Below are 19,453 nucleotides of genomic sequence, written 5' to 3'. Positions count from 1 at the left end.
TCTGAGATCAGTGTTGTGCAGTGTGGCCTGTAATGCATGAAATTGGAGCAAGCTGTACGCTTGTGCCGTGCGGCATGGCTAATCATTCTCAAATGCTATCATCAGTTATCTTGGAGGAGTTAAAAAAGAAAAAAAAGAAAGACCTAAGCAGCCTGTGGCTGATTTAATCTTTAAAATCAAGAGAGACTTTGCAGTGATTAAAGAGCTATTTCCTGACTACATATTGATATGAGTTGCCTCCAAGTCAAATATGAGAGAGACTGACAGGCATTTGGTCTTGCTCTGATTGGCAGGTCTCAGCCCCATGAACAGTAATCTCTTTCCTGCTCTTGTGTAAAGGCATTCTGGGGTGGTCTGCATTTAACACATAGCCAACTCAAGTAAAGGCCCTGGTATTTTCTATTGTAATTGACAAAATTGCATACTTTATTTTTCAGCATCCATAAGGACAGGTGGAAAGTTTTATTCAGAAACTGAAGCCTTCGTGTTGTTTTCCAATAGCTTCCAGAAGCCAGTCACTTTGGGAGCAATTCTGTATTCTGAGAAATGCCAGAAAAAAATGTGCACAAAAGAAATTCTCCAGTATTACCACAGAGTGTTGAGTCCTTTTCAACATAAATCAGTAAGGCAAAACATTGCAAACATGAACAACAATAGTGTTGTGGGACACTGATCTTTGAAATCTGGAAAGCACCTTTAGAAACCCCTGATCATCCCAGGGGCTAAAGCATGGGAAGATGCTTGGGAAAAGCAGGCTTGATCCAAACATTTCTACTGTGCTATTGGATGGCCATGGCTTCATCATTTCACCCTTCTAAATATTAGGTTTCTCCATCTGTGAAATGGAGACTGTGACAGTAACCTCCTGCATAAAGGATTTTGGGATCTTCTTCAAGTTTATGAAAGATATCTTGCAATATGGTGCCCAAAGTAACAGGAAGCAAGACAGTGATTCAGAGCTCTCTTCCAGCTCTACATTCCTGAGGATGTAGAAAGGTCTGCATGAACTCAATGTTTTTATTAAGGATGGCCTGGATTATGAGTTTACAATAGATAATCATGTACAAATGGTCTTCCATTTTTAGATTCCCCTCCCTTCAGAGGCTGCCTCACTGCACTGACATATTTTTCCTCATAGCTGTAGGCAGACAGAATGCTTGCAGCTCTGGGAGATTTGTGCTGAAACCTCTTTGGTTGTAATTGTTCATGTAGTCCTGTGCTTTCCTGAGCAAACAAGTCACTTCTACTCCTGTTCTGTATCCCATATCTTTTCCCTTCAGAGATCCCAAGTCTATCCTAACAAATCACTAAATTTACAAACATATCCTGCATACTTAGGCAAAGCTGCATTAGAGATTTAGTCTTTTTTTTTTTTTTTTTTTTTCATTTCTCTCTCTCTCTTTTTTTTTTTTTTTTTCCTTTTTTTTTTCTCCTGCTTCATCCAAATCTGATACCAGAGGCAAATAGGAATGTTGTGGTCCAGATCATCTTCTTTTAGTTATTTAGATTTAGTTTTATTGCAAACAGCTAATCAATTCAAATATAAACAAATGCTTCTCCAACCTAAAATACATTTTTTTTTCTTTTAATCTGAAAGATAACTAGTAGTTAGTTATAATCCCAGACAAATGAAATTTTGTTGCAAAAACCTAAAAATGTACAGACACAAAAGAGAAAAATGATGATGCATTTAGAAAAAAAAAGGGCTTCAGGGAGTCATTTTGCTATTTGCAAAGCAAAATTGCCGTTTCTGTAAACGATTATTTAATTGTTGATATGAATTTAGCCTGGTGATAAAATTTTTTCCTGGCTCTGACAGACATTCTCTAGTGGAAAGAAATAAATCTGGTGAGTTTGAATTATGTGCAATTGGATCACTGATTTACTCCAACATCAGTTGGATGTCATTGTATTTTGTGTTATATGTCTATATACGAAAAAACAGCTTGAGAAGGATTAAAAATGATTAAATGTGACATCCTTCAACATAACGCTAACATAAAAGGCAATTCCAAATTGTGGGACACGCCTCTTGAGTGCCCTGCTATTCTCACAGATGCTGGAAAATGTATTTATGTCTCAGAAATGGTCTTTGTCCTCCTACAAGTAATGAAAGTGTGTCACAAACTGCAATTTGAGTGTAGTATAGTCTGGTCAGCAGATGAATATAATAGTTATCATCCAGGAAGAAGTTAATAATGAGCCCTTTTACATGTTTGTGGAAATACTGAATTCTAAAATTATTAACAGGCCAACTGCAGAAGTCCAACCTTCGGTTGAGGACTATGGGTATATGAACCACCACATCTGTATATTTAGGGAAGCTCCAGTAAGGTGTTGAGTGCCTCTGAACTGCAGTATGCCAGCTGGAATCAAAGTGGCTAAATCTTTTATTAGAAGACTAAAGTATTTAAATAGGAAGTATTGTTCACATTCGGCTGGGAGAAATGGAACCACAAAGGTGTTAGTTTGCCCAGCTCAGAGCTGTGCCAAACGTGAGCACAGAGGTAAGGAGCGCATTACCAGGTTGCCTGGAGATTGAGGCAGAAATCCCTGTGGTGTCAGTAGGATCAAGGTGAAGGCTCTGATCTTCCTTTATTTTCCTCTTTTCCATCCTAAACATCAAGATTTTCTTCCTCATTTGGTTCAGCAGATGTTGTCTGCCTTATGCAAGAAGATGTTGTCTTAAAAAAATTTCAGAGGAAAGTTCAGCCTGTGGCTTGTTACTGCCATTATTTATTTTGAATAAGATCCAAGATTATAAGGCACATGGACAACCAGGCTATGGATAAAATGATTAGGATAGGGCTGACTCAGACCTGTTAGTCTGGCAAGGACTCAGCAGTGTATATTCCAGAAAGTGAACTCCCTAGGAGTAATTTGCCTTATCAGAACCTTTTATAATTCTGTATGAGAAGATAGTGGATAGAAATAATGTTGCTTGAAACTAGGGTGTAGTTGTTGTTATTATTATTATTATTTACATTTTTATATCTCCAGAGGTGAGAACTGTAGTCACATCTACCATAATGCTTTTATTTCTATCCTATCTTATATTTACGCTTTCTATTACTGAAGCTGAAACAACTATGCACATTTCTCTCTGTGAGTCTAGGAAAAAATCTGTCACTGCTGTTCTGAGATCCTCCACATGACAATGTGTGAAAACATGTAACATTTTGACTTTCTCATCTAGTTGATTTTAAATACTTTTTAGTCCTTGTCCCTATGACTTTCAGTTCAGGAAAGAAGGTGATATGAAGTAAAGTTTTGTAAGAGCAAACTGAATTCACCTGCATGACCTAAGCACATAATATATGCAAAAGTATTAGCTTGATAAAGAACAGCTCCTTTTTATAAGGATTCATTTCAACATGTTAATGGAAGTTGGACACAGAGTGTAAAACAAAACAAAACAAAGCAAAACAAAACCCAATGTGTACTAAAACAACTTACTTAATCTGTGTTTATGCTGTTAAGTATTTTCTTTCAGTGCAGAAAAGGAATTTTGAAGTTATGAAAAGCAGAAAAGTAAACTGAAACAAACAATTAAAGCTGAATAGGGCTGCTTTATTATCTATATCTACCTTCTCTGGGCTGCATCAAGGAATTCAAATTTTTTTTATTTTTATTTTTTTTTAAAGACATTTCCCCACCATGCTATATCACAGTAAAAGAAAAACTGTCATGCTTTGACTCCAGAAGGATTTAGCACTGAGATAGCTATCATGAAAGGAAAACAATAATAAAGCAAATAAAGCATTATGCTTATTTAATTAACTGGTACATTCAGTTTTGCCTTGAGTTACTCATAAAAAACGTGTGTATGAGTGTTTTGCCTAAAAAACAACTGTTAAATAGAAAAGTTAAAAAAATTAGTGTGATGAAAATAATATGTGTGTTAGTACAGTGATGAAGACATTTTACCACATTTTTAACAGACATTTTTACTGAAACTGTTCTGAAACAATTATCTATTTTTTTTATTCTGAGAATAAAAATCTCTTCAAACCTACAACGTCATTTTAAAGATTACAGAATATTAAACAGTCTCTCTAGTAAATGTCAGGTATTTTTATTAGGTAAATTAAAAATGTTCAATATTTAGAAAAAGAATTTAGAAAAACATTCCTAAATCTGCATGGAAAAATAAGCTTTTACTTAACTTCCGAAAGAACACAGACATAAAGTATAAGTTTTTAATGAAATCACTGTCCTACTTATAAGTATCTGTAATATTATTTGTTTAAAGAAGAAAATTAACTTCAACAGTAAAAAAAAAAAATCTTTATTGATTATTTAATGTACACTGAATGGATAAAGCAGAAAGAAGTATGTGGCTCCTATGTTAATGGGAAATTCATATATCCTTATCAGAATATTGTGGTTAAATAAGTAGAACCATAGTCTCTCTTTCTTTGCCCTGAGGACTCTTCTAGTCAAAACCAGATGGACATTAGAATGAAGCACTTGCGCAAAAAGGATATATGAGTTTCAAGGAGTGCTCTGCAAGAGGAAAGGTCTGATCACAGGGGGGAAAAATCTGCCTCTGTGTCCAAAGCAGAGAAGCTGCTGAATGTTGGGCAGCTGTTTGTGGGTGTCCCTCAGCATGTCCATCTGAGCACCATTCTCTGAGACTGCATTGTGACACCCACTGGGTGCACTGCTTGCAATTTCACAGAAAAGCAAAGCAACAAATTTTCTGTTATGACAGAACTCTAGCATGAAGAAAAGAAAATGGCAGAGAACAGCTTCAGCAAGTATGAAGTTGAAGGCAGAGGAGTTGAAAGCGTTTTGGGATTCTTTTCAGTTTTATTGTTTGAAATAATATGGAAATTTTAGTGTACTGAAGAATTCATATTGCTGCACAAAGGGCTCAAGTGTCTCTTACAGTAAACAGCTCAATTCTGAACATGTGCTTAAACATGAAATAAATACAATTAACATGGAGAGGCTAAGAGAGCTGGGACTGTTCAGTCTGGAGAAGAGAAGGCTCTGGGGGATCTTATCAATCTGTATAAATGCCTGACTAGGGTGGGAAGTAAAGATAAGGAAGCACTTCTCAGAGATGCCCAGTAAGAGGATGAGAGACAATAAGCACAAAATGAAATACATGAACCTGCCTTAACAGAAGAAAACACTTTCTCACCCTGAGGATAATCAAACTCTGGGACAGGTTGCCCATCAAGGCTTGGAGATATTCAAAAGCCATCTAGACATGGTCCTGGGCAGCTGACTCTAGTGACCCTGCTTTGTGTAGTGGGGTTGGACAAGAAGGTCTCCACAGAGTCCTTTCAAACCTTGACCATTCTGTGAGTCTGTGGTGCTGTGAAACAATGGAGGTCTGTGTTTCAGTGGAAATTTTCCCGCAGCTTCCAGTCAGAAAAAAAAATACATGCACAGGTACCCTGAGAAGTAAACTTCCTCACCTTCACAGTTGTTCCTCAGACCACCCATCTAGGTGAGCCTATGCTCATGCCCAGTTCCACAAGTCAGTCATTACCAACCTTTGCTTTTCCAAGAATCAGTCTGTGAGTAAGTTTTGCCATGATCACTTTTCTTGCTCTTTTTGCCCCTTCACACTCTGATTGTCAATGCTTTACTTGGCAGCTAACAGCCTTTGGCAAACACTGTCATATCTGCCCACAGACTGTTAGTCTTGCACAGATGTGAAATACATCTTTAAATCAGCCAAGGTAACCAACTGAACCAGGGACCTGCAGCGAGCATTTCACTAGGGGTCTTCACACCTGCTTATCCCCCTACTAACCTTAAGCCCTTCTATTTGCCTGCAGGGTTGAAAGCCCCAGTGCAGCTCCTGCTCTTTCCCTCCTTTCCAATTCTTAACTCACTGAAAACTGCTTATAAGGTCAGAATAAAAACAGAAGTTCAGAGGCTTTTCACGTTGTTGAAGGGAGCTACCACTTAGCTCAAGTGATCTGCAATTTTTCTTCCAGTGTGACAGTGACAAATAGCATTTAAAACATTAAAAGTGCTGTGTAGTAGGTTATTCAGAATGCAAGTTCAGTGCTGATTGACTTGATTTTCCTTGGGTCACATTGTACTTACAGTAAGAGCACTTCAGGAACACATTTCTCACTTTACTGCCACGTAGGAACAGTGAATTTAAATAAGCCTGTGAACAAAGATTGATCCTGAGAATCAGGATCTTTTGCAATGTCAGTTTATCTGTGAGAATACCAAGAAGACTCAATAAAAATGAAAGAGCAAATTACCTTTGCCCAGTTTCTAAACAAATATTTAATATACTATTACCTGCATTCTTCAAGTTTTCCTTTTCTTGTGCTAGTCAGTTTTCTGTCAGGTAGGTACCTCAATTCTTCCTCTTTTTTTCTCCATTACCTCCACACAGAAAGCTTGAAGGGAAAAAAAAGATTGTTTTTACCTAGTTTCACTGCACTATTAACAATCTGCAAGAAATATGCAATCATATACAGTGCTGCTAAAAAGAAATACTTAGAGCTCTTCAAGGTGAAGTCATCTAATTACCCATGTACTTACTGCAGGACTCTGCGCCATTCTGATTTATCCATGGGTCTCAAATCTGTGCTGGAAAGACCACCTCTGAAGGGTGAAATAGAGGTTCAGCCTTTCTGATTGTTCCTACTTAGCCCCACAGCCAGGACAGCTAATGAATGCCAAATGTGGTGTTGTGGAATTAGTCTACCAGGATCTAGCTGAAGACTGCCAATTTGTCTCACATAGGCCAGCAAGTAGCCAGATAACAATCTTAGGTAGTAACTTTGGGGTAAAATACTGGCTACTTCAAAGGCGGTAAGATTTGTGGCCATTGACACTGGGACTGTGATTTCTCCCCTGGTTGCAGATGACTAGTTCAGATCTTAGCATCTTGATGATAGATTTAAACTATCTCCTGAGTCACCTAGACTTTTCCTCTCCTTGCATTCACTCCCCTCATCTCAGTCCTGTAGTTTGTCTTCAGCTTTGGTCACCAACCACAAGGTTTATATGTATAAAAAAAACACACACCCTAATCTCTTTCCTATCTCTCTTGTTCTCAGTGAAAGCTGTTTTTACTCAAGCTGTTGTTGGTGCTTTGGATGACATTGTGCAGCACACAGGGAGAGCTGGTGGGGGGAGCACAGTAGGGAGGCCAGGCTGTTGCAGAGGTTAAGAAAACAGCTTCCATACAGCACCCAGCCTCCACCTTCCCTTCATCTCCCGTGTCATTCTGTGTGCATGTATGTGTGGAATCATGCATGCATTTGTAGAACAGCATTTTTTCCCTGACTTTCCTAGTAAGTCTTTTACATATGCCCTCAGGCAGATGTGTTACAGCACTGTGAAGTTTCTTTTTAATTTCTTTTTTCTTTTTTTTTTTTTTTTTCTTTAACACAAATTCCACATTTGCAGGTTTCTTCAGACATAAATTAACACTATCTGAATAAGGAGGCTCTATGAAGTTTAAATTACTCTATCACTCATGTGGACTTGTGCCGTTAGTGTAACTGTTCTCCATTTCATTTAAAAAGTGAGGAAAACACAATTCAAATGTCTGCAGACTCAGCCTAATAAAAATGATAAATTGGATGTCAAACTGCTCTGTTCCCACCCAGCCCCTCCTTTCTCTGATCTCTCCTTCTGTTGCTCAGAAAGAAGTCATGCATTTGCTTCCTTGCTGCTGTTGGCTTTTGGAAATAGCCAGCTGATTCTGGTAGCTGAGGGATTAGTCTAGTTTGCTTGCACTCAGTGGGCGATGCTGTGTAAAAACCTTCCCTGCCTTAATAATTTAGCTCTTTATGCTTCACTGGAGTTTACCAGCCCACCTTGGCTGTGGATCAGATTTGATTTTGGCTTCTGTGTCCTACAAACCGTCTAAAGAGCACAAGAGTTTGCAAACCAAGCACTCGCAGTTGCATGAAGATGGTTTTGCAGAATGAGCTAATGAAAGGAAACTAAGATGGAGACATAGCAGCCTGGGGTTTTGCACTAAATATCAGATTAAACCCAAGTTGAAAACTGCCAGTAATTTACAGAGACACTCAGAATATAGAAATAATTAAAAATGTTATAAAAGGAAATGATCTGAACACTTGAAAGAAATATCAGTGGAGTTAATGGTTCTAATTGCACTTCATATTAAAATTAATAGGTCAAGTGCCTACCTTAAGAATTTTCAGAACTAGTAGATAGTGCTGAGGAACTTTTCCATCCACTGTGACTGGATTTTCTGTTTGTTCCAAGTGTCAGAAAGGACCCTGGCATGGCTTGGCCTTGGGTGAGGCAGCAGCCAGCACCCGGCTCACAGTTCCTAGGAGCAGTTTGGGAGCTCACATGAGCCCTTCCCTACAAACACGTTGGATATGACCACCCTATTTAAGAGGGTGAAGGACTATTATAGATGCAGACTGTTCCTTGCCAGCTGGCTATGGGACCACAGGAGGGTACTGGGCACATTTAATTTATTAGTATTGACACAGCCAAAGAGGCCCAGAGGAATTTTGCCATGAGCTTGAAAGGAACTAACATTTGGCTGGTGTTCTGCAAGCATCACTTCCAATCTGTAGCTCTCAAAACACTTTACTAAAGGGACTGAGAACTAGTCTCAGTTTACACAGGGGGAGAGTTAGGTTTGGAGAGGTTGACTGGCTTGGATAGATCACAGATTTCATCTGTGGCAAAGAAAGGAAGAGATTTCTATATCAACTTAACTGCGGGTCTTATTATCAGACTCACTCCAAACTTTCACCTTGATGTGAAACCTTCAGTTGCATGGCTGAGCTTCAGTACGTCCACATCAATCAGTCTGTTCTTCCTCATTTCTGTGCCTATGACTCTGCCTGTTTACTGTCTCACCTTTTTAAGCTTAATTTGTTTATGAATTTAAATGTGGGGGAACCACATTTATTCATAACCATGTTATACAATCTGTTTGTGTTTTCTTTATGTGTGAACCTGCTGTAAAAATTATCTTAGTGAAATTTGGAAGAACTCCTGTTATTTAGTCAGCCAAAGAAATAAGAGAGATGTATCATCAAAATTGAAGTTGTCACCCCTGTAGTTTATCAGACTGCAAGCGTCTTTCTTCTTTTCTTTTCTTTTCTTTTCTTTTCTTTTCTTTTCTTTTCTTTTCTTTTCTTTTCTTTTCTTTTCTTTTCTTTTCTTTTCTTTTCTTTTCTTTTCTTTTCTTTTCTTTTCTTTTCTTTTCTTTTCTTTTCTTTTCTTTTCTTTTCTTTTCTTTTCTTTTCTTTTCTTTTCTTTTCTTTTCTTTTCTTTTCTTTTCTTTTCTTTTCTTTTCTTTTCTTTTCTTTTCTTTTCTTTTCTTTTCTTTTCTTTTCTTTTCTTTTCTTTTCTTTTCTTTTCTTTTCTTTTCTTTTCTCTCTTCTCTTCTCTCTCTTCTCTTCTCTTCTCTTCTCTTCTCTTCTCTTCTCTTCTCTTCTCTTCTCTTCTCTTCTCTTTCTTCTCTTCTCTCTCTTCTCTTCTCTTCTCTTCTCTCTCTTCTTCTCTTCTTTCTCTTCTCTTCCTCTTCTCTCTTCTCTTCTCTCTTCTCTTCTCTTTCTTCTCTTCTCTTCTTTCTCTTCTCTTCTCTTCTCTTCTCTTCTCTTCTCTTCTCTTCTCTTCCCTTCTCTTCCCTTCCCTTCCCTTCCCTTCCCTTCCCTTCCCTTCCCTTCCCTTCCCTTCCCTTCCCTTCCCTTCCCTTCCCTTCCCTTCCCTTCCCTTCCCTTCCCTTCCCTTCCCTTCCCTTCCCTTCCCTTCCCTTCCCTTCCCTTCCCTTCCCTTCCCTTCCCTTCCCTTCCCTTCCCTTCCCTTCCCTTCCCTTCCCTTCCCTTCCCTTCCCTTCCCTTCCCTTCCCTTCCCTTCCCTTCCCTTCCCTTCCCTTCCCTTCCCTTCCCTTCCCTTCCCTTCCCTTCCCTTCCCTTCCCTTCCCTTCCCTTCCCTTCCCTTCCCTTCCCTTCCCTTCCCTTCCCTTCCCTTCCCTTCCCTTCCCTTCCCTTCCCTTCCCTTCCCTTCCCTTCCCTTCCCTTCCCTTCCCTTCCCTTCCCTTCCCTTCCCTTCCCTTCCCTTCCCTTCCCTTCCCTTCCCTTCCCTTCCCTTCCCTTCCCTTCCCTTCCCTTCCCTTCCCTTCCCTTCCCTTCCCTTCCCTTTTTTTTTTTTTTTTCTTTTCTTTTCTTGTTCTGTTTTAATTTATCCTGGTTTCAGTTAGGACAGAGTTAATTTCCTTCCTAGTAGCTGGTAGAATGCTATGTTTTGGCTTAGGATGAGAAGAGTGCTGATAACATGCCGATGTTTTAATTGTTGCAGAGCATTGCTTACACCAAGCCAAGGACGTCTCAGCTTCTCGTTCTGTCCTGCCAGCAGCCAAGCTGGGGGTACAGCAGGAGCTGGGAGGGGACAGACCCTGGACAGCTGACCCAAACTGGCCAAAAGGGTATTCCATACCATCTGACATCATGTTAAACAATATATAGGGATGGCTAGCCAGGGGGAGGAGGGCCAGACTGCTCGGGGTTAGGCTGGGCATTGGTCAGCGGGTGGTGAGCAATTGCATTGTGCATCAATTGTCTTGTACACATTATTATTATTAGTTCTATTCTATTCTATTCTATTCTATTCTATTCTATTCTATTCTATTCTATTCTATTCATTATGATGCATTTCTTACTTTATTTTAGATGCTAATTACATATCAGCAGTCCCACTTTCCTGACCAATATATCTGCTTCTTTAGCCAAACGGCGTCCTTTTCATTTTTAATTGCTACTGTCTTTATTGGATTCTCATTTTAGGGTTGGGTGGAATTCATCTCTGGAAAAATCTTCTAGGTCCCTGAGAAAAAAAAGAGAGGTCTACAAGGAAAGCAAAACACATAGAAGTCATGATATCACAGATGACCATGAATTATATAAAGAGAAGAGGTATAAGGAATTTTCCAAAACAAAAAGCCTATCAAGAATGGCAGTGCATGCTGGTCCTTGAGAGTGTGCTGGAAGCTCACAGGCACTGCTGATGCTGTGCTTAGAGGAGGGATGATACAGGGGAGCTGGTGTCTATGGCTGCCAGCTCCTCTGCTTTCCGTGTATGTTTAAACAGGAGTACATGTGGCTATTCTATCCTTTCATCAAAAACAAACAAACAAACAAACAAAAACCACAACAGAAACCCCACAAAACAAACAAAAAATCAAGGACAAAAAAACCCTACACTCCACAACCACCACCAAAAGCAAACAACAACAAAAAAAAAGACAGAAAAAAATTGGAAAATTTAAAAAGAAAGAGAAGATGAAGGCAGAGAATGAAGAACAGAAATGAAGGGAAGTGAAGGAAAGGGGAAGGGAGGTATGTTTATGATGTAGAAGCTCTGAAAATGGTACACTTCGCAAGCTTGAATCATCACATTTCAACTTCTTTTTTTGTAGTTTATGTGAGGTAAAAAGGTTGTCAGTGGGATTTCAGAAATTTTGCTGGCAGCAGTGGTGGAGACTGTATTTTATAACCTACCCTAGATGGTGAACACAGGAGACGTAGTCATGCTTTTTTTGAAACATGAAGTGATGCACTGTGCCTGAGTGTTTTCAGTCAGAGCAGAAGTCAGAGAAATATTGGCTCTGACTGAGGCTACATTTATCTAAACTGAGGACCAAACTGTCTCTCAGACGGTTTGCAAATATCGGAAATGTTTCCCTGAAACAGGAGAACTGATACCTTTTGCACTTACAGTTAGTCTAAGAGCTTAAGATATAAAATTTGTAATACATGGTGAGCATTGCATTTAAATTTGGTTTGTGGCATTTGATTTTTAAAATAAGTTTTTGTACTTCAAACTGACCAGCAGTGGCATGATATCTTAAGATTACTCCCCCTTTCCATGTCATTGGGGATAATACAATAAATAATGGGTTTTAATTGAACTAAACATGTTTTAATTTAAATGTGTTACCTACATAGAGATGAAACCATGGGGTAGTTGAAGAGTTGTTCTTTGAAAACAATTGAAAAAACATTTTTCTGTTTTCACTGACAAAGGTAAAACTGTGTGTGGAGGAGGACTAGAGCTTATCGAAAGATTTATTCTAGACTGATATTCTGTGTTACATATACACATATGCATATACATACATGATTCATATTCTTACACTTTTTATTCATCTCAGAAGGAGGACTCTCTGCTATAGCTGAACGTCTTTGCTTTAATACCAACACTATCCAGTGTGTCTTGAATTATTATTATTATTATTATTATTATTATTGATTTATATAATAATAATTTTGTAATTTTAACCACTCTTCCTAAAGATCCTAGCTTTACTTCCTATTTGATCGCTTCTGCACACATATTGCTTGTTCATGTGATGTTGCCACTCACTAGCTACGTTTTTTTCCCTTCCCCTCCTGTGCCCAGCAGTCTGAGTTTCCCCTCTCCCCACTCAGGGCTATTACTCAGCCCTCAGTTCTGAGTGGCTCCTCTCAGAGTGCAGGTGTAAGATACTTTCCATGTCCATTGGCTTGTTGACCTTGGAACCTTTAAACTGTAGAAACTGAGTTTGCTACACAGATCTGGATTTAAACCACCTGACAAATCAAGTGTATAGCTACTGAAGGAAGAGACCTCTTCTTCCCCTGCAATTAACCAAAGTCACTGCTGTCAAAAATGAAGAAGATGGATTCTGCTCTCTGGCCAAATGTTCTGCTCAATAGCTTAGCCTGTTGGGAAGCCAAGATCCACAACCTTTCCTGGCTTCCAGATTACTGATCAAGGTGGCCCCTAGTAAGTGTTCAGTGCTAAACAAACTAAATGATGACTTCCATTACCAATAAAGGGCCTCTCCTCTCTAGAACTTGCAAATCTGCCATAATGTAAACATCCTTCCATCATAACAGAAACAGATGTCTTTCTATTAGTTATGTTGCTCTGTCTGCAGTGCCAAAAGCATCACACATACTATTTGCTCTCTGCTTGAAATAGCAACGGGCAAACCTTAGGTAGTTTGGTGAAAATTCTGTTATGGCTGGATGGGACCTGAACTTTTGTGACTTAGGGAAATCAAGAGAAAGGAGCTGTAAAAATATCTAGTTTTTATTTGGAATTATCAAAATCTGCAGGAATCAAACACAGACTTATTTGTCCACTTTCAGCTACTCAGCCTCTGTACCGATCAATGGAAAAAAAATTTGGACTCTAAATTACCCATCCTGTTTATAAAAGAGTAACCTGATTGATCCTGATCCAATGTTTCTATAATTATTCATTTCAAGAAATCAGGAATAAAGTTTTATTTATGAAAATAAATATCTTGCACAGACTGTTTTCTACTTAGGGAAAAGAGAATATAGCATGTAGGGAAATAAGGATCCATATTTTTGAACATTTCTAAGAAATACAACAAGCAGATTTAAAGGTAATTTTTATCTCCTTATAAGCCATTGGTGTCTTATTCTGGATAGATAAGAAGTGATCAGAGGTTTCTAAGCATAGAAACCATACAAATCCTTTGCTATCAATCCTATAGATTCATCATTCATTTTGAATTTGGGAGGAAATGTAACAAAAACTTATCCTATGAATGGGTCATAGAATATTTAACAGTCTTCCACAGCTAATGACTCCTGTCTCTGAAATGGAATGACATCCCAGAAATTCTCTAAATATTGCCGAGATGTTTTCTGTGCCTTTTAATGGAGTATCTTCTATACGTCACCACACGTACTGTCCAATATCATGGTTCTGCCTCACATCGCTAGGTTAAGAGGTAAATGCAATAGAGGACGTACAAATACATTCTCTTCAAAAAAATGGTGTTAAGCTTCCTGACAATGTATCAGCTTTTACCCAACAGTTGCCAAAAGTAGTGATGGACCTGAGTGAAAAATGTTAATCTCCTGAATATATTCTGCAACTGGTTTATTCAGTTCTGAATCATAAAGCTAGTCCTACATCAAAGCTGGCTCTTACCTAGATTGTCATTAACTCTAGGTGTAAAAGCCCATATTTCAGTTTATACCCATTTGGAAACATCCTACTTTTATTGAAACACACACACAAACACAAACCAATCATTTATGTGCTGTGCTGTGTTTTCTAATAATGTATTTCTTAATTATTAGATATTGTAGTTAGAATGTTAGAAAGGCAGCCGGAATGTTCAAAATGCTGCTATTTACACATTTAAGACTTCTAGTTATTGTTTGTCTCCTGTTGTCACTGGTACTGCTATTCTGAGCTGATGGCCACATTAGAAAAATCTAAAATAAATGTGTACCTGAAATCATTATGCTGTGACTCCTAACAGCTCACCAAAAGTGATTTAAGCAAGAATTCCCTTCATAATTGTTTTTTTCTGACATTATTTGTATGACTTTCCCTCATGTTGTGAGATGGTATCTAATGAGCTAGGGATTCTTCTGAGACACAGCCAAATGTTATGAGTTAATTAGTACTAAAATGTGAATGAAAGACAGTCCACTCAGCCACCTTAGGCTTGGTGAATGAAGGAAAGAGATTTATCATTTTGAAAGTTGCTAATTGTGCCTGTTTCTCTGTTTGGAGAAGGGAGTCTGTAGGTCTGGGCCAGTTGCCCTTGGGGACCTATCTGTTAACTCACTGTCACCTTCTCTTGAGATACCATCATCTTGTAATGCTGAGCAATAAAATTTGTAATTGTAGGTCTTTTGAAGCCCATAGCTGAAGGATACTAACACAGTTTGTTTACACTCAAGAAGTTCACAAAAAAACACTTGTGTAATTAGATGAGTATAATGGGTAGGTACCAAGAATAAACTATCAAATATAAACTGGCATTTCAACTAGTGTTCTCTTTAGTGTTACTTTATATATATTTTCAGAATTAAGGAACTGTATTCCCCAAAAACATCAACTTATCATGGAATTAATCATCATTTTAATTGCAATTACACCAATTTATATGAATTTAATTTCACTTCTGTGAGCTATTTACTTTTTGCACAGCTAGCAACAGGAAATGCACATTTATGGCATCAATGGCTTGCTGGACAAAAGCAGTCTTTGTTTTATGGATTTTTCTGTTTTTCTCATACTTTGTTTCCAAAATACACATATGAGCTCTATTTCAAGATATCTACTTTACTCCAAATCTAAATTTGCATGTGTATTGAAATATATCAGCTCACATGCATGATACTCAGGGTGCACTTCATTGGTTCTCTGAACTGATGTCATGACAGACTTAGCTGCATCAGTTAATATGTGAACAAAAGTCCTTGCATGATGAAAACATTTTTACTTTATTGATATTTGATTTATAGGAACATCTCAGCTTCCTCAGCCTGTTTTGGATCTTGCTAGGTCAAATGTCTGTACTCCAATGGTTTGCATTTTTGGTTCCAGATTAAGACAGGTCAGGAAAATCATCAGTCATTTTATCTTATTTGTAACATATATTCCTAAAGCAAATTGGTGCAACACCATCTTAGGTGTTTCTTTGGTGTAAAGAAAATGATTAATGACTTGCCAGAATAGTGATGTTGGCATTGGGACAGTTCCTCACCACACATGAACTAGTCCAAGTAATCCAGATTTGTACGAGGCATGGTCTATTGCTCACATCTGCGTCAGAAAGTAGTACTAGTGCCTCTTATATGGCTGTGAGGTTAGGTGATGCGGTTTGGCCGTGTTCATAGAGTTAAATTCTTTTCTTACAAAGCAGGGGTGTTGTCTCCAAATTATCCATTGGGAATTGTCCCTGTACTGTGCGAGCTATTCAGTGATGCCTGGGATTTTTTTAAGGGAATGCTGGTTGGCATGGGCCAAAAAACAAATCTTTTAAGCAAAATTATTATACAATCAAGCTCCAGTGCTTGGGACCATGTGCCAGTACGTATGTAATCATTATTTCTATATCATATAGGAACTCCAGAGAAAGCACAGCACCAAGTATTGAGGAGCTGCAAAGTCTGATGCTGCACACAGAAGCACTGTCAAGTTATTGAGGGTGCTTTTAGACAATGGTGATGGTAGTGCCTAATAGAAGTGCAGTGGTTATGCCACCAGACTCACTCCCATGTACTTTTCTTCAGCTCTGAGAGTTAAACTGTGGATGTTCAAAGCGTGAGAGCTCCAAGAGGTGGATAGAATTGGAGTGCCTGCCAAACAAAATCTGAGTTAGGCTTGTGGAAGTACCCTGGAGAGTTTTGTAGTACTGAGACCAATAAAGTCCATGTTGTCAACTAATTTGCTTGAGAAGGATGAGAATTTGATAGTGAGCATGATGGTTTCTGGAATTAAAAATAAATAAATATAAATAAATCAATGTTATTCACCAGCAGGACCAGAGACAATTTGTGAAGAAATTCATCCTATACTTCTTTTAGCCTATAAGACAATTCCATAACATCATAAATAAATATATATAATTTAACCTTCTTACATTAACTTGGGTATTGTTAGTGAAACTGGGCTAATGTGTCACTCACCATTTTGTATTTTCTTTATTTTATTTTAACTATTTTAACATTTGAGTCCAATATACTTCCCTCAAGAATTTGCCCTTGCCCTATCAAGATGTTTCTTGTTTCCAAACAGTGCTGTTGATGAAATATTTTCTAACATCTAAAGTCTTTTCTGATACAGAAAAAACACCTTTGAAATACTGAGTTTAATTGCAGGTGAATTGATGGAGTCACCACTTGGTTTTGGTGTGACAGCAGTATTTATGGGCAGTATCAGATGAAAGTTAAACTGGCATTTTTATGCCCATGCCCTTCACCAGATGCTTGGTAGGACCAGATGTTGGTCTTGCTTTCTTCCAGCATCACCTACAAGAGAATGTAATATAAAACACGCCCACTGAGGCTGCTGGAAATTGCTAGCTTTGTCTCCTGAAGGTCTGGGGGATGTTCACAATTACTAATCCGCCAATTTTTACCGTGATATTGCTTGTCTTCCAGCACCTGTGGGAATATCCCTTGACTATGGGCCATCCCCAACCACCACAGAGCCTATCCCCTCTAAACTGACAGCTGATGTAGACACATGGGATATGCAGATGAACAAAATTCATTTTTTAGAATCATTTGAAATTGCTTGTTTGAGCTAGATACAAGCCTTTGTTTTCTCCCTTCAAAAGTATGCGTGAGAATCTTGGAAAAAAAAGCTCTTAAAAAAAAGTGGAAAACAATTTCATCATTCATGTTTCTGTTTTAGTTTAACATATTTGATGTTCCTATTAGTTCCACTTGGAGAGAGAAAAAGGCTTTCATTCTGCATTAGTTGATTGTTTCCATCAGTCTCCCTTCCCCCTTTCCCCCCATTTTTCACACCTCCTACTGTGTATGAACGCCTGCTGCACCATTTATTTTTGCAATGTGTAAACTGTTACTTCCTCCAACAAATCAGATCTGCTTAGGGTGAAATTAAAGATCTGAAGAGGTGACCGTCCTGCTGGTTTTGACATTTTAAGACTTTAGGGCTGTGCAAGAAGCAGCTGCCCTTTTCTGACTATAGATATTTATTAAATCTCCAAAGGAATTATGGAATCAGAAATGAATTATTTTGGCATAAAAAGAAAAAGAGAGGAGTCTATTCCAGGAAACACATTCTGCACTGTGAGATGAGATCTGGCAAGTAACAGAGTGAGAAATAATTAGCTTCTTTTTGGTGCCTCCAAGCAGTGGGCAAGGGTGCCTGGAACTTAGATTTTAGTGCCAAGGTTAAAAGTCACAGCACAGACTGATTTAAAACTGACAGATCTGTGTGCCTAAGGCAGAAGTTGGAGTGTGGCCTCTTTACACTGATCTGGGGTCTCATTCTGCAAATCAGTGCCCTTGTAAGTTATCCATATACTTCAAATTAGCTCCTCTAGCCACAACAGAAAGATTTTGCTTCTGCATTAAGATTTGTGGGAAAAAAAAAAGTATGTTATGGGCCAGGAAAAAAAAAAAAAGGATGTTGCTATATTGTAGTCTGGCATCTGCAATGAACAGGTTTGGACTTCCAGGGCAGGACCTGACATATATATCTAGAAGATGGTATGATTTGTCTGACATGTCCTAGGATGTGAGAGGCTGTAAAGGGAACAGTCTGCCAGGTGGCAGGAGGACAGACCTATGTTTTAGGTGGGTGTGATGAATCCTGCCCCCAGGAAAGGCTGGCACTGGAGCAGAAGACAGGACTTATGTACAGGAATAACATAACTGTATATCAAAGCAGGCTTGTGGCTTTGCATCAGAATTGCTTTTTTTGTAACTATTTTCAGAACAATGGACATTAAAATGAAAGCAATCATCCCCTTGGCAGATGGACCTTGGGCCAAGTAATCACCATAATCATTTTTTTCTTCTTTTTTCTTTTTTTTCTTATTGTTTTTTTTTTTTTTTTTTTTTTTCCTTCTTCTTCTGAGCTTGCTCACAAAATCTAGGAAAGCAACCTATCTGCTTGCAGGGGAAAGGAAGACTATGAGAATAACTGCAGAACACTCCCAGTTAGAGGTCAGAGTCCCACCCACTCACTCTTTAGCATGTCACAGTAATTCTCTAATTGCACTAATGCCATTCCTATCTTTTATTCAAGTTTATTTGCTCTTATTTCACTGCAATATATCACTCCTAAGAGCAATGGCTACTGCTTAACCTCACTGTCTGAGGTAAACATCATAAAACAACTGGAGTCACTTGTAGAGGCCAGTTCAAAGCTCTATTGAATCTTTAAAAAATTGTTATATCACTGCTTCTTATTATTATGACAACTGCACATCTTCTAGTCACATGTTCAGTGATGTGACTAACATCTGTTGCATGTAGTTTGTCCTGTTTTGCATTTTTTTCCAAAATCACAAAATTAATTCTATTTAGTTGAGTGTTCTGTTTTTGGCCTTTTCCTCTTAAATGTACATGAAATATAAGAGAGGACAAAATGAAGAACTACAGTGCTCAGGGGAGGGGAGGTGACAACAGTGATGGCCTTAAACCCCTGTGGAAGTTTTCTTTACCCTAAGAAAGCTCATAGACATGTTTTACTTTTTTTTGCTATAAAACAGTTACACCAGGGAAGAGCACACATACACATCCACACACACAAAAAAAAAGAAAAAAATCTATCCTTCAATACTCATGAACACCCGGGTGAATATTCGGGCACCAATCCTAAATCAGTTGTGGGCTGCTGAAATGGTGGTCGTACTGCTCAGGAAAGCAATTTATGCTATTTGGGTGGCTTTACATGAACCACCTTTGGACTGCAAGATTCCTTGAGCTGTGTACAAGCTGTGGTCACCCCTGAGACTGCCTGATATGATCTGCACATCTTGACACTAGTAAATGTCCTCTTTCTTCAAAACAGGGTGGCTGCATGCAAACTGCCTGCTGGGAGTGGTCCATGGCCTGATATTATGCATGACAAATATTGTGGGATGGGTTTGCTTAAATTACTAACATGGACATGTCCTACAGAAAAACAGTGTAGTAAAGGGAAACCTCTCTTAGCTTGCTTTTTCTCC

The sequence above is a fragment of the Anas platyrhynchos genome, chromosome 3 (assembly GCF_047663525.1).
Source record: "Anas platyrhynchos isolate ZD024472 breed Pekin duck chromosome 3, IASCAAS_PekinDuck_T2T, whole genome shotgun sequence".
NCBI lineage: Eukaryota > Metazoa > Chordata > Aves > Anseriformes > Anatidae > Anas > Anas platyrhynchos.
Note: the sequence above shows the minus strand (reverse complement) of the source record.